General features: G+C 42.3%; 1 protein-coding gene across 29 annotated transcripts in view; it reads right to left on the minus strand.

The window, feature by feature from the left end:
* Ptprd (protein tyrosine phosphatase receptor type D) overlaps positions 1-15,574 on the minus strand; it is a 2,195,185-nt gene that overhangs the window by 473,860 nt on the left and 1,705,751 nt on the right. The window contains exon 1 of one of the 29 annotated variants that reach the window (XM_075945540.1): positions 9,701-9,836. The exons of the other annotated variants lie outside the window; for them this stretch is intronic. The gene's annotated coding sequence lies outside the window, so the exon portion shown is untranslated. Of the gene's footprint in view, positions 1-9,700; positions 9,837-15,574 lie in introns of those variants that run through there. 29 annotated transcript variants of the gene reach the window in all.

Consider the following 15,574-nt stretch of genomic DNA (forward strand, 5'->3'; position numbering starts at 1 on the left):
ATCACTAGAAGCATATACTCAGAGTCTGTCAAAAAATCAAGCTGGCTACAGAGCAGAAGAGCAACCGCATTGATGCAAAGGCACAAAGAAGGATGCTGCAATCCATGGGTGCTGGAGCTACACAGATAAAGCAGGATGAAGGAGGCAAATGCTCATTCAAGTACCACCAAGATAAACAGAGATAAACCACAAAAAATTCCAAACTATGAACTTTAAAATCAAATTTTAAATTAAGTTTTTCCTAAAATCTTATATTCATTTGTGGGAAAATCCATCAAATTCTGGTTGAATCTAAAAACCAAAGTCGGATTCAAATATATTTAAGTCACCATTACTAAAAATAGTACCAATGTATGCAAACAAAATTTATTAAATTTGCTATTCTCAATTTGTAAGTATTTTTATTTAAAGGCATTTATTAAGAAGCAAAAGAAAGGATGATCTCAGCACAAAGAAGGCAGTGTTGCTCCACACTTCCTGGAGGTTATGGTTAACACGTTAATCTGAGGAAAAGTGTGTGACTAAGTAGGCTTGTGTTTGTATGGAAGAAGAATTTCGGAATCTTGTACCCAAAGGTCTTAAATGTTAAGACACAAAAACGCTCATAAAAGAAAAAAGCATTCACCATGTGACTTTATGTACCATGTCTGATTTAAAACTTCAGGGTGCTCTGCTATCAAAGAAGCAAATAATTTTCCAAATCATCAAACAAATATAACAGCCTGAATTTTATTCTTTAGAAAAACCGTAATTAGTCAAAAACAGTTCTCTGAAACATTTATTCCATTCTCAAAAAGTCATTACCAAATAAACTCTCATAAAAAAGCCTAAATGGAGAAAAAAATAATCAACTTGGCCATTTGTTGTTGATAATAAAATTATCTTGAGAACGGTAAAACCAAATAATGTCGAAGCTATTCTACTGAACCAAAGTTTCCCAGACGAACATGTGGCAGGCAGGCTGCCAGCGAAGGGAGCACCTCTGCATCACTCCCTTGGCAGAACTCCACTCCTTTGATGGGAGGCTGCTCTTCGGAGAGTCCCGCTTGATTTATATTTCTCTTTATAAAAATACTTTTGATTCCTAGTGGCTAGTATGAAAGTGCCAGGTTTTATTGCTTTAAAATCATTTTTGGTGCAGATCCTTCACCTACCGTGCTCAGAAGCAAGCCCAGAGCTCAGTAGCTTATCACTGCCCTGGAAGTATGACATGGCAGAGCTTGAGAGCAACAGTAGCCGAAGGCCAACTGGCCAAACCCCTGTGGGGAAAAATGTTTTTCCTAGAGTAAGGAAGAGGATCTTCAGAAATGGCACATAGAATCTACATATGTTTATATTTTTTTCTGAATTTGTGCCAAAGAAGCAGAATTGTCACTGATTGAACTGGTCTGCTATGTGTAAGACATGTGTTTTAACATATTTTTTTTTGTACACAAGAAGGAGGGGCTTAAGTGTAAAGTAGATAGAGTTTTGGTGCTCACACTGCCTAGCTCTTAAAATCCTGGCTCTAGAATCCGCCCTTATCACATCTATCTACTCAACCCTGAGCTCTCTCTTAATCAGTTTCCCTCTCTGCAAAACTACAACATGGTAATAGCTACTTAGTATTTAATATACATAGTATCAATTTAAAGGTTAAACATAATACTGAAGGGAAAGAAGCTAGCAGAACGCCTTGCACTAAAGTAAGTGCTCAGTACACCATAGCGACTTTCACTAGCGGACTCCTGGGTACTAATCACTCTCATTATAACTGCAATATCAACAATGCTAAAGGCCATTTTCTCCAAAAAGGAATGTTGAATTTCGCCTACCTCAGGGTCCTGGGATTTTATTTCTTTCTACTTTTGAGTCTGTAGGGATCCAACCTAGGGCATTCACATATGCTAGTTGAGGGCCCTACCACTAAATTCTGTCTCCTATTTCCACAGCCTATTACCATAGGCTTATCTTTACAATGGTTCAAACCCTGCAACACTTTAAGGCAGTGATTCTCAAAATTCTTCATGCTGCAACCCTTTAATATAGTCCCTCATGTTGTGGTGACCCCCAGCCATAAAAACCATAAAATTATTTTATTGATACTTTATAACTGTAGTTTTGCAACTATTGTGACAATGTAAATATCTGATATGCAGGATATCAGATACGTGACCCTGTAGAGACCACAACCCAAACACAAGTTGAGAGCCACTGGCTTATAAAAAATGAATTCTTTACATTTAGGGTTTCAGTGAAATTCAATTCAAATCTCCTTCAATCAATTCAATGCCAATAAAAGGCTATATAGTACATGAGTTGGGCATTAGATGACTAGACAATACTTAGGAAGACGTCCATGGTCACAAATTGGTTAAACAGAGAAGGTTTCTTGGAATTGTATTAGAAAACCAGAGAGTCCCACAGCAGAGACTCCTCCAGGATAGCTGAGAATCCACTCCTGCCCCCCAATACCAAAAAAAAAAAACAAACAAAAAAAAACCAAACAAACCTGAATCACCTCTGGGCCTGGGTGAGAGAGCAGGCAGGACAAGCAAATTACAGTCAGGTTCCAAAGGACTGTGCCTATTGTGAAGGGTAGTTAGCACTCGATTGTGTAGACATGGAAAACTGCATTTCAGAAAAGAAGAGAGAAGACACTAAGACAACATGGAAAGCTATTTATGGATTGCTGAGCATCCAGCACATGGTAAAGTCAGAAAGGGAAAGGAAGCCATACAATGAAGAAATTCCAGGAATAGAGCTACAGAATTGGATAGGAGCAAGAATGAAAGAAGGAAGTGTAAAGGATGACGCCAAGGTTCCTTCCAGGGGCTAAATGAGATGATGGATGGTGCGGAGGAAACGGACTACAAACATGTAGGGGAGACATTATTCAGGGTTTACAAAACAGAGCTGGGAATGCAGGAAAGTCTTTTATTTACGAGGATCTATCAAGCTGGATAGAAATTTATCAGACAGATGCTAGGAAACCTACTTCAAGGTGATGTATGCAGAAATTGCTGGTTGTATGCTAACTAGACAGGGCATGGGGGTGGGGTCTGAGTAAGGTGTAGATTAGTCAGCATTCAAAGACTTTATAATAGAAATGGGAGGTAAGAGGCCTACACACCATAGGAAAGGGCTCAGGCGAGCACCCATTCACAGGAGCCTCCAATAGAAGGTGTTTCCAACATTTTATTCTTCTAGCAAACTACAAAAATCATGCAAGGAAGGAAACAAGTAAATAAATAAATAAATAAATAGGAATGTTTACATGAACAGTAGCAGACTAGGAATATTTAAGATATTTTAGATGATTATTCTTTGCTATTCAAATAATCATGAGGAATATTAAGGTATAAAAACATGTATCTAAAGAAATCTGAATTAGTAATGGTTTTCCCCTTTTAAAATCTTTAATAACATTTCAACTAAAATACTACTTACTACAAAGGGATGGAATATGTTTTCCATGGAGTTGAGTATCTACTCACAGAAAAAGGAATGATTACTGTCACTCAATTTGTTTCTTTTGTTGGGGAGAATATTGGGAAGGATGGAGAAAAATCTTACTTTAAATACTGAAAACACATGTCTTTGTGTCCTATAATAGGACACAGTATGAGCATTTGATGTGGCTAGTCTAATTTGTTCCTGTGAAACTGTACCGGTGGGTCTTAAGGAAAGACAGAAGGCAGTAAGTAAATTTGTATCTTCCATCAACACATTTGACCTCAGAGCAAACCCCACAACTGGCTACAGGCACCCACCATCCATCACTCGTCTTGAAACCGGATCTTTGAGGAAAAGACAGCTGCACTGGGCAAGGACTGCGGAGCTTTCTAAGATGCAGTGCACTTTTCTGAAGGCACTTATTTTGGTTTAGTATTTTAATTAACTGCATTTCTAAGCATTTCTTTCCCACACTGCAGTTCCACATCAACAGCTATCCTTGGGAATCTATTAATTCATTCTTGACTTTTAAAGGAGATGCTCCCCGCACATTCTAGGCAAAGTCATCTCTAGCTTTCCCTTTGAACACTTCCTGAGATAGCGGTGTACTGAGGCATGCTAATATGCCCAGACTGCGATGAACACACCAGGCAAGAAAGATTGTTCTAGGAACTGCCGTGATGACAAGAAATAAACGGGAGAATGCAGAGGAGGAAGGAAGGATATACAGACACCTACATCCGACAGATCAGCATTTTAAATCAAGCAGCACAATTTAAAGGAAAGAGGCGATGATCCAGATAGGCATTTACCATAAAACACACACCTACCATGAAGCATGCTTATTTCATAGCTACCACATTGAGGACTTAAAAAAAACCTGAAAAATAAGACAATTCTTATTACACAGTTAGCAGGAGGGTCCCACATGGATGGTTATTCTCTCCACCTTAGAGATGGTGGAACGAAGACTCTGAAATGCTGCCTCGCTCCCCAGCAGAACGTGCTAGTTCTAAGGACCTGAGGCTTTCCTTAGAGCCAAGCTATTACCATCATCTCTTCAATGGAAAAAGAGAAAAAAAATGAGAGGGGAATGATATTCCGTAGGAGTTTCTCGTCCTTTGGTACCCAATGATTACAGCTGATTATTCTATACATTTTAAAATACAATTTCCACAAATCTCAAAACAGGGACAAGAAACACTTTTAACAAATACAATCAATCCATCAACCTCAATTTAGTTAGCTACTGCTACATTAGCCCAAAGGATGGTTTGTTGTTGTTGTTGTTGTTGCTGCTGCTGCTGTTATTATTGTAGAAAGACAATTAAGATTTCATAAATTCAATTAATCTCAAGACGCTGACAGATTTACAAAAGCTATAGCTGGTAAACAGCAATGGGAAAGGCTGAGATGCTCCTGGCATTGTTAGCTGAAGGTCAAAGCTCCAAGAAAGTGAGGCAGCGTTTTCTGGTCAGTGAGCACAAGGCACCAAGACAAAGCCTAGACTCCGATGGCGCTCAGCTATGGGACTCGGCTCTTAATGCTGTGTTGTTAGTGCTGAAGCCCAGCCAAGGGCCTGCCACATCTACACACAGCCATTTGTAGAGCAAAGCAGGGCTTGATCGCCACAGGTGGGGAGAGAAGCACACTGAAGTAGTTGGTCCATTACTGTCTGCCTGTCTGTGTCCATGACCTGCCCCATGCACACAGAACAAGCTGCCTTTGCTTTCCAAATTGTCACCTTTTTTTAAATCATTTTATTGCCTTTAACACACAGAAATTTGATTTAGGGAACAGAAGAAGAGCATGGTTAAAGCCATGGAAAGGCTTTCATTTAAAAGAATATTGATATAGACTGATTAAATACATCAGCATCAAATAGAAACGAATTAATATTGGCTACTGAATTATCATAAGAGGAAAAACACTACAGGCATCATCTTGGCCCATTTTTTTCTCTTGAGTTGCTTTGAGAACTGTTGCAATATGAACGAATGGAATCTTAAGTTACTTTAAAGCCAAGTCCAAGACTTAAAGATATTTTATTAATAAAATATTAACTGAGGGAAATTAAATCAGCCAGCTGCTGATTTCAAAAAGTATGGGTGATTTGTTAAATGGGAAACAAGGTAATTTCGTGGAGCAGGCCTGGTAAGAACGATGCCTCACTGGGCTCCGGTCTTATAGTTTTATCATGGCATTATTACTTAAGTGACATTAGGTCAGAAACACCACAGCATACGAACATTGCTCTTTAACCTTGCCAAGACTGAGAACACAAAGAAAATTCTCAACTTTCACACTGGATGTTATAATTTTATGAGATGAGCAATCAGTAAACGCAAGTCATGTATTCTTTTAGCTGTCCTTCCTGGGAGCTTAACTGTGAAGAACTAAAATATACTTTACCATTTTATTAAAAAAAAGAAGGAAAATTTGTACAGTTTCCATGTTGACACAGAGTCAAGCCAAGTATGACGTTTCAGCAAGCATTACCAGTCCTGATTAGAAGCAAATGAGATTATCCAGAGAGAAAATCCCAAAGAAATCGTCCTTTGGTAGAAATGTCACTGTGTTATAAAACCACAGACACTTAGGCAAATGATGCCTGCTTAAAGAAAGTCACCAGCAAACACTATCTAAGCAATCTCCTTCCACACTAGCAGACTGCTTCAGCTGAAGTAGCATTACACAGGGATCCTCAACCTCATCGTCTGCAGAGAATAATGTCTCTCTTTGGTCTCTCTTTGCAAACCAGTGCTAATATCAAGCAGACGGTTTTAAAGCACTGATGTTGCTGGAGGCTGCAAATTACCTTTGTGCTACCACAATTACACAGCTTTCCTTAGCGACTTTCTCCAGGAGACTGAACAGTACAAGGATTAACCACTGAAAAGTTAAATAAATCCATGAGGCAGCAAGAGATTCCCAGTAAGCCTGGTTTAATACAATCTCACTCACTCACGCTGACCTTCTCAGTTAAAAGTGACTGTCATTTCACAAAAACACAGCACAGCAAACGTTCGTTAGGTCCTTTAGGAAACTGAGTATTATTATCTTTATATTTGATACCTAAATATCTGGATTGGTAACTGCAAATCTCTTTTGTAACCACCTTGTCGAGTATTGTAAATCAAAGGTAAAATTCTTTCCAAAAAATAAAAAATAAAAACCCCCAAAACTTTTGGATACCAAGATCAAGTGCCACTTGTATGGGTGTTAAAGATAAAAGCCTTTAGTCCGTCTAATGCTCTCAAGTCAGAACTAGTCACACCTCTAAATTACCCACAACTACACACTAAATTAAAGAGAAACGCTTTTAAAAAGACCCTGAAGAATCCATCTTCCTTAGGGAGGCATTTTTCATATAAGATGGTGTTAGTAATTCCTCATTTACCCATGGAATCCTTTCGAATACAGAATTGTTTGGTGACGTGATAGATCAACTAGGTCTAAAGGAATCCAGTATATATATATATGTTTACAGCACGTTTCTCTACAAAGAGTCACCCATGTCAGTTTGAAAAACTGAAAATCATCAAAAGATCGGTGTAAGTAGACCTGGCCTTACTGCCTAACGTCATCAGGATTGGCACAGCTGATCGATTTCAAATTTGCGAAACTGACACTAAAAAAAAAAGGTCTAACACATCCTTAGTCCAGGTCCCTCAAGTGCTGTCAGAAGTACACTCAGAGCTTCAGAATCTCCGTCTACACAAACTCACCCAGCACTTACAAAACCAATCTCACCCCACCATCGAGCTGTGCCGGCGTTTCCTCAAAAGTAACTCATTTTTCTCCTAACCCTGCATTATGCAAACCATATCCTTATCAGATCAATTAGGAAAAGTTATTTAGGGTTCTTCTTGTTTAGTTTTGCCATTCACTAATAAACAGGCATCATAGAAGAATGTGCAGAGGTCATTTTTGTTTCAGACTCTATGAAAAAAAAATCACCCTGGTGTCATACCACCATAGTGTCATAGAATACCATTATAGAGTCAGAAAATAACTAAAACAAATTCTTAAAATATCAATTAGCATCCACAGCTAACAGCAGAGCATGGGTTGGTGTTTTCAAAAAGGAGAAAAAAAACTTATTGAAGTGCCTACTTGAATTTTTCTTAAATGTCTCTCTAGGAAGGGTTTGTGTAAGCCCTCGCAGGGTGTCTCCAGCATATAAGAACAGTTATACAGGCCCCTAGTGGCTTAGCAAATAGCAGCAGTTGAGGGGAATCCAATTTTTAGTTTTAGACTTTGGGGTATTTTGGTTTTAAATGAGTGTCTATCTTAAAAAGCATGCCAAGTCATGGCATACATTATTTTAGCAGTTTTGCATCTATAATTACCTGCACACCCACATCCATATATATGTATATATATATATATATGCATTTCATTACTTAAATTAATTGTCCAACTTCACGGGCCAAGAATTTTTGCCACATAACCGCCACAATAAAACTGTTGACACAACTGCTTCTTTGCACGTCATTGTAAAGTAGTATCTCACCCAACTGCCTTAAAATACATCTGAGGGCCACCTTCCCTATTGGAATCCTATTTCCATTCTATCGTCATTACTAAGGGTTTTTATAATACATGCTCATTATTTGGAACCACGTAGACAAACCTAAATGACACTTTTCAGTTATAGAAACCTCAATGTGCTCTCTACAAAACAGCACCTACTTTAAAATATTTACAATTAATAACACCCTTTAATCCTCCATCCCCTTGTGTCTTTCCTTCACAAAAGAAAATGCCAGGCAGGCACATTTACAGCTTTTAGCAATTTTTAACTGGACACAATCTGACAGCTGAATTCATGAAACTGACCAGCTTGTCAATTTCACACTTTGAAAGTACAATAATAGCTGATAACATGAGGGTGAATTTAAAAAATCTGTCACAGAATTGCTAGTTCCATTGAAAAGGACAGTACAGTACATAATTATGGGAGGCAGGAGGTAGGGGAAATTTTATTGTCCATTTAGGAGATGAGTTTCAAGTATTTGGACACAGAAGAGAGAAAATGTGCTTCACCTTTGCTATGATGTCTATCAGGGACATTAGGAGAAGATGTGATCAAAGGAGTATAATACCTACTAAGCTTTCCCATCAATATCAACAGAGCTTGCACCTAAAGATTCATTTAAATCAGAATGTTTTGAGTTTTGGGTATATCATCCTGAATTTACATTAAGTTGAGACCTTGGTGTGTTTGCACTCTGAAACAGAGAAATAGCCAAACCATCCGAAGTACCTCTAGGTGAAGGAAGTCTTCGTAGGTGTGCTCCAGACTGCCAAAAAGAATACACCAAAGTCTGCATTTGTAGCTAATTACAACCTCAAATCTGTGAACTCCTCAGCAGTTGCTAGTTACTAAAAGGCTCAAATGTATGAGCCACTGCCTCTCAGTTCACTAGCATTGCATATCGGACGGAGCAGGACGGAAGAGAAAAACGATAAACAATTTAAGAGCAAATACAGGGCCAGCGATCCCTCGGGAATCTTCCAGGCATTTTAGGTGCAGATTGTAGATGAGGCTGGGGGATATCATCCAGTCTAAGAAACCCAGGCAACAGGAGATGCTAGGCAAGTAGACCACTGGGAAGCGAACTGGAAACAACATAAGTGGATTGTGATAGTCCGGGTTTTGAAGAATGGCACGACTATTTGGTATTTAGAACGCGCTATTAAAGAATACTAAGCTCATACTTAACTGTTTAAAAAAATATTTAGGCGGAGTAAAACCTAACTTCCACTTGTTAAAGATTTAAAATAAAACCGTCGTCGCGGAGAAAGAAGCAGGGCAAGTTTTTGTTGTTGTTTTTAACATGTCTATGTTAAAGCTACAATCAACGTGTAGGAAAGCAAAGGCTCTTTCTTTTTTAATTGTTTCCTACTACTTCAACTCTTCATAATAAATTATGCGTTTCCTTCCCGACGGAACGAGTCTGTGTGAGTACACCAGATTCCCGCAGCACAACTCGAGCTCCGACCGAGCCACGGAAAGCGCTCCGAACAATCCCCCTCCCGCGGGCAGCCGCGGACCCTCGGGTGTCTCCGTATTTTTCCTTTTCCGGCACCAGTTCAGAGCAAAGAAGCCAAAATCGCCCTCCAGAACGGGCCGCTGCCTCCTGGAGCAGGTCGCCGACCCCTGGCTGCGCCGGCTACGGAGCGGAGTGGCTCCGAGCGCACGGCACTCCCGGGCTAGACGGGCTCGGGGCTCCAACACCGGGACACCGGGACTGCTTACCTGCTCACGTCGGCTCGGGGCAGCCGCCGCCCGCGCCGCCACCAGCACCGCGCTCCAGCCCTCCGAGGCCGCGCCGCCTCCGGGCGGCCGCTCAGTCCTGCAGCCGCCGCCGCCCAGCCCGCGCGGCAGCCGCAAGTGGCGAGTCCGCGGGAGTCCCGGCCCCGCAGCCGAGCGCCCCGCCTCCCTTCGCCAGCGCCGCGTCCTCGGCCCCGGCGCCAGCCGCTCGCCGCTGCTCCCGCTCCTCCCGCTGCTCCACGCTCCTCCCGCTCCTCCGCGCTGCTCCGCGCCCTCCTCCTCCTCCTCGCGCGCGCGGCTAGGGGGTCCGGCCGCGTCTCGCCTCCTCCCTCCGCCTCTCCTGTTTCCTTCTTCCTGCTGCCGCTGCTGCTTTTAAAGCAGATTCTTTGGCCACAAATAGCAACTCGGCTGCCCCCCCTCAGCGCCTCCCTCCGGTTCTTGTCTTCTTTCCCCCAAAAGTGAAGCGCGAGTGAGATAACCCGACTCTGAGGCCCGCAGGGGTGAGGGGAGCAGGCGAGAGGGGGCCCGCAGCACTGGAGCGGGGTTCGGGCTGCACAGCTCGAGCCGGGGCAGGGTGACCGGTCCACACCTTGAACCTGGCGGGAACCTGGTGGCCACAGTTGCAGACTAGGTGGCTTGGTAGAGAAATGAAATGAGGGAGCTCAGCAAAGTAATTTTCTAGGCTTCTCTCTTTGTTTCCTTGTCTGGGTGATTTCTAAAATCCTCATAACTGCTGAAGATCCCACGATCGCTGTGCCCAGCGCTTGGGGATTGTGTGTGTGTGTCGTGTGCGCCTGAGTGTGAGTGGGTGCGTCCCGGGCGGAGAGAGCTGGCCCGCCGCGCCCGCTGGCTAACCCTCAATCTGGACCACCGACTCACTGGGAGGGCTTGCTCAGCGGGTTGAACAAGGAGAGACAGGCTGGAGAGCTGGGCAAAGGGGCGAGTGTGCACACACACACACAGCGCGTGCGCGCGTGCACACACAAGAGAAAGAGAGAGAGAGAGAGAGAGAGAGAGAGAGAGAGAGAGAGAGAGAGAGAGAGAGAGAGAGGAGAAGGGGAGGGGGCTGGGTGACGTCACCCCCCAGCATCCATCCACCCAGCCAGAAAAGACCCTCTCAGACTCTCAGATTGACTCAACTCATCCCAGTGCAGTCACACCCGGGTGCTTCCCGCTCTGTTTCCTGACACACAGGAGGAAGAAAGACTGGTCGCACCCTATTCAAAGCAGTTGAATAATACAAGGGGCATTCATTGATGAGACTCAGTTGTGTCTATCCCAGTTCACCTTGGCAGCCTCCTTTCGGGTCGTTTGTAGGATCCACTTTGGAGGCTGAAAGGAAGGCGAGGAAGTACTAAACCCAAATCTTGGTGCGAGAACTCTTAGGGTGCCTTCTGCTACTTGCTCTTATGTTAGCGAAGCACTGCTCTCCGGCTCTCCTGAAAGACAACATAAAACCTTTCCAGACAGGCACCAGTTGTTGGACGAGGGTGGCTGAGGTGCCTGGTACGGATTGTTAGCTAAAAGAGGCGTTTTAACCTTCTTCCCTACTCATACGATCTCCAGCATGTGGGGGAAGTCAGCAGCTGGAAGCCTCCTTTGGCAACTGGCCCATCAAAATTCATTAAGAACACCAAGAGAAAGGTCAAGTGAAGTGAAGCCGGGGCCTTCAAGCCACCTCCACTGCTCCTTCTGTGTTCAGGCCAGCCAATGCAAACAACACTTACTCCTGCAGACTCCAAACAGTTTTGGAAGGAGCAAAGGTAAGCAGAGCTTCTTAGAAGCAACCTAGTGGTCCAGTATCCAGCATCCTGACGACTATCTCTAGCTGCCTTAATATTTGCTTCAATCTTCTGCATGCCATGCTCTTGAAAATTACTGAGTGGATGATCAGTACATACTGTCCACTACATACTGCAAAAAGAAGGTGTATCATTGGGAAGGGGTCTTGTGAGATGTAGTTTAGTTTCTCAACAAGTTAGGAGTAAAGAAGAATCCTTGCTTAACTCTTGCTTCTCTCTCCCTCCTCTTTCCTTCTCTTTGAATGGTTAGTCTTATAGTGAACGCCAGAAAGAAATCCATTTCTGTGCAAGTTCCAAGCCACACTTAACCAAAACGGTTTTGATGCAAGAAGCTGAAAGCTTGAGCAGATATAGTAAACCACTAGTCATTTTTATGCCCTAGAGTGAATCTGGAAATCTGAACTTCCTGATAAATCACTCCCACCCCACATATAAACTCCAGGTTGGCTTTGTCACCATAACATTTGCTGAGAAGAGCCCAGCAGTGAACCCTTACTGCTCTCAGAGCACACAGTTTAGGAAGTTTTCTCTCCCCACACTAATAGCAAGTAAAACTAGCTAGAGAATTCAGTGCTGTCTGTTGCCAAGGCGAACAGCATAGCCCACAGTAGGAATAAGTGACAAGCCCAACTTCTTCAATATCAGAGAGTCCTAGATGTTCAAGTCCCTATTATAACCAAGCATCTTTTTTAAAAAAGGAAAGAGAGATCTAGTGGCATCTAGTCCCGGCTGTTATTGTACCAAAGAAACTTAGAAAAAAATCAGCTGAAGGCAAGGTAGAATAAGCAGAGAAACCCAACATCTCCACACATCCAAGTGGAAGTGAGACTCCAACCAGGCACAAACACACACACACACACACACACACACACACACACACACACACACACACATCACCAAAGTGGTAGCAAATGCACACAACAGCTGATGCCGCAGCACCTTCTGGAGTGGCTGGACTGCTTTGCCTTCTGGGTCTTTTAACCAAAGAACAGTAGAGGTGGGCAGGTTTCTGGCTAGTCTCATTTCATTGTTATGGGGGGAAAAAAAACTTTGTCTCTGAGGCTATAAGGTGACACAAGGTGTCTAAGGCAGAGGTAGAATACAAACCCAGATGCCATTGCCCCTTTCCCTGATCCTGAAATATTCACAGTCACCTTTAAGTTCTGGGTCAAATAAACTGTTTTTCCAAATCATCGATGAACAGCAAATATAGACTGTGTCTGAAGTGATAGCTGATTCCACAAAAGAAAACAAAGCCGTAGAGCTGGGCCTGTCTTCTCCCCTCCAGCTCTGACACCCTGTGAAGAACAGGGAAGTGGAACTTTGCGGTGTACACCCCTGGAGTGCACAATTCAGCTAGGGTGACTGTGAGTGGGCTTTGGACTCCATGCAAAGGAGGTTGTTACTAGAAGTGCGGGTGAGATTTTACTTTCATTTATCAGGAAGCATACCAAAAGAAATTTAAAAACAATCACAGTGGTAGTAGCCTATCATTACCTTGTATTATGTAATAAGCATGTTATCATATCACACTGTTTCACTTGGGTGGGTGGGCTATCATAGAAAAACGTCTCCTGTAGCCAACGCTGACCTTGAACCCTTGATCCTCCTGCCTCCTCTTCCCTGGTGCTGAGATTACAGGACTTTGGCTCTACCACAACCAGCTCCCACAGGTTTTCAAAAGAAGCATGATGACCTTTTGAGAGGTTCGTGAATACGGTGGTTACAAACAGGTTTCCTTCCCCTCAATGGAAGAAAAGCAGGAAACGATTATTTTGATCATTTGGCTAGTTATTAAAGGAGAAGTCTGTAAGCCACCCTCTCCAACGGTAACCTTTGCCTTTCTGGCTGAATATTATTAGTTTCTGAATTTAAGTGGAGAAAGAGAATCAAATAAGATACAGAATGTAACCACTCTGAGAGCTTGCCAGTAGCCAAACTAGAAATTTTCACCTATAACTTTTCAAGCCCAAACTGCTTTTATTTCTGTAATGATGAAAAATTATAAACTAAAAGATGCAATAAATTTTTGTTAATCATATTTTCCTTGAAAGGAGTGGAGAGATTTTTATGAAATCCAGCTAGAACAAAGAAACACAGCATAGATCCAAATGACACGTGCGTAGTTTCATAAGCACCAAAGCTAATATCAGACCATTCCTACAGGTGCTACGTTGTGTCTAACATTCTTTATTAACTTGTTGCTAAGAGCAGAAATGAAATAATAATGAATGGTTTTAATCCTCAAACGTTCGCCGCTACAAGTTTCAGTGCTAGAGAGAAACTCCGAGATTGAATTCATGCAGCGACGCTCAGCTTCATGTACTCCCCTAACACAGTGGTAGCGTGAAGAAAGACTAGAAAAAATGTGAGAGCCTAAACTAACACTATTTGGCTTAACTTGGCAACGGAAGATACATTCCTATACCTGTGGTGATAATTCTACCTACACTGCAAAGAAGAATGGAAGACAATAACTCATCCGAAGAGTTCTGTAGATTCTCCCTACAGTGCTACATAGTTATGTGGCATGTTCCAGTTCCTCTGGTCTGGAAGTTCAAAGCCAGTACCAAAAAATTGCTGAGGCAGATTGTGGCCTTTCTGATCTCCATAGAAGGGCTTCCAGTACACAGGAGGTGGTAAGGAGTTTTGAGCAGTGCTATGCAAACACCAACATCTTTCTGTATATGAAATAAATGCACTTTTTTCACACAGGGCAACATTTAAAAAAAAATATCCTATCATTCTAAAAGTAAAAAAAGTCAGGTTTCTCCTTTGACTGGCTCAGTCCAGTTGCCACATTTCCCCCTCACCTTTACCCTAGAGAGGACATTATGCTTCAATGCGAGTTTCCATTGGCCCCACTCCTGGAGATTACAGCATGCAACTCTGATAAATGGATATTCCCATTAAATTCTTTAGGAGAGTGGGGCATTCCATTAACCACTGGCGCTATCCCAACCCAAGTCAAACACTGGGCCATTTTCTTCCTGTGAGCAAGAAGTGAAGGGGGAAACAGAGGATATATTCTAATGACTTTCCTATTTTTTGTTGCATGCATTATAATAGTCGTATATTACAATTATTTCTAATTATCATATGACAAACTGTCAGATAAAATTTTACAGGTGATTTGTCAAGAAACTCAATTAATGTATTTACCAAGCAAGCACTGGTTTTCAGTATTTCTTAACAGGAAAATTGTGTCCAATTTTGTTTTCACGAGTATGCAGTTTAAATATTCAGAGGCCTCCTGTCTTTAAATGACAGAAACTACTTATTAAAATACCCACTATTGGTGAGTCGTAGAGGTGCGCTGCTGTCGTGCCAGAACGCAGGAGGCAAGGGTATGTGGACTTCTATGAGTAGAAGGCCAGCCTGGTCTTCATCATGAGCTCCAGTCCAGCAAGAGAGACAGGCACTACACAGTGACAGAAGAAGTCAAATAGCACTATTTTTAACACACATGGGTACACAGTAATGCAAGGCAGAAGCACATTCTCATCACTTCAGGTTTCAAATGCTGAAGTTTTCTTCGAAAAGAACAACTGTCTAGTGTTCTTTTTGTTTTACTTGCTTATAGCTTATAATTTTAATACATCTTTTAGGTTCTAAAAGTTTTCACTTAAAATGTATGGATGAGTGTACACGTTCATGCAGACAGCTGTGTATGTATTAACCTATGTCACAGCGTGCACATGGAGGTGAAAGGACAGCTGTTTCTTTCCTGCCATAGAGTGGGTCCTGGGGATGGAACTCAGGTCATCGTCCTTGGGGCAAGCATCTTTACCCACCAAGCTGCCTCACCAGCCCCATTTTTAATATATTGAAATACATTTGCTTAGTGTGTTCGAGGGGAGGGACACATGTGTACCAAGTCACACGTGACGTGAAAGGACAACTTGATTGCAGAAGTTGGTCTTTCCCTTCAGGTGTATGGGTTTGGGGCTCAGATTCAGTCGGTTAGTCTTGGCAGTAAGTGCCTGAATCCATCTTCTGGACCCAACTTTTAATGGATGGAAGAATGAGAAGAGGGTGAGAGCAGGTATTTACATTC

Source organism: Microtus pennsylvanicus, chromosome 13 (assembly GCF_037038515.1).
Source record: "Microtus pennsylvanicus isolate mMicPen1 chromosome 13, mMicPen1.hap1, whole genome shotgun sequence".
NCBI classification, from domain to species: Eukaryota; Metazoa; Chordata; class Mammalia; order Rodentia; family Cricetidae; genus Microtus; species Microtus pennsylvanicus.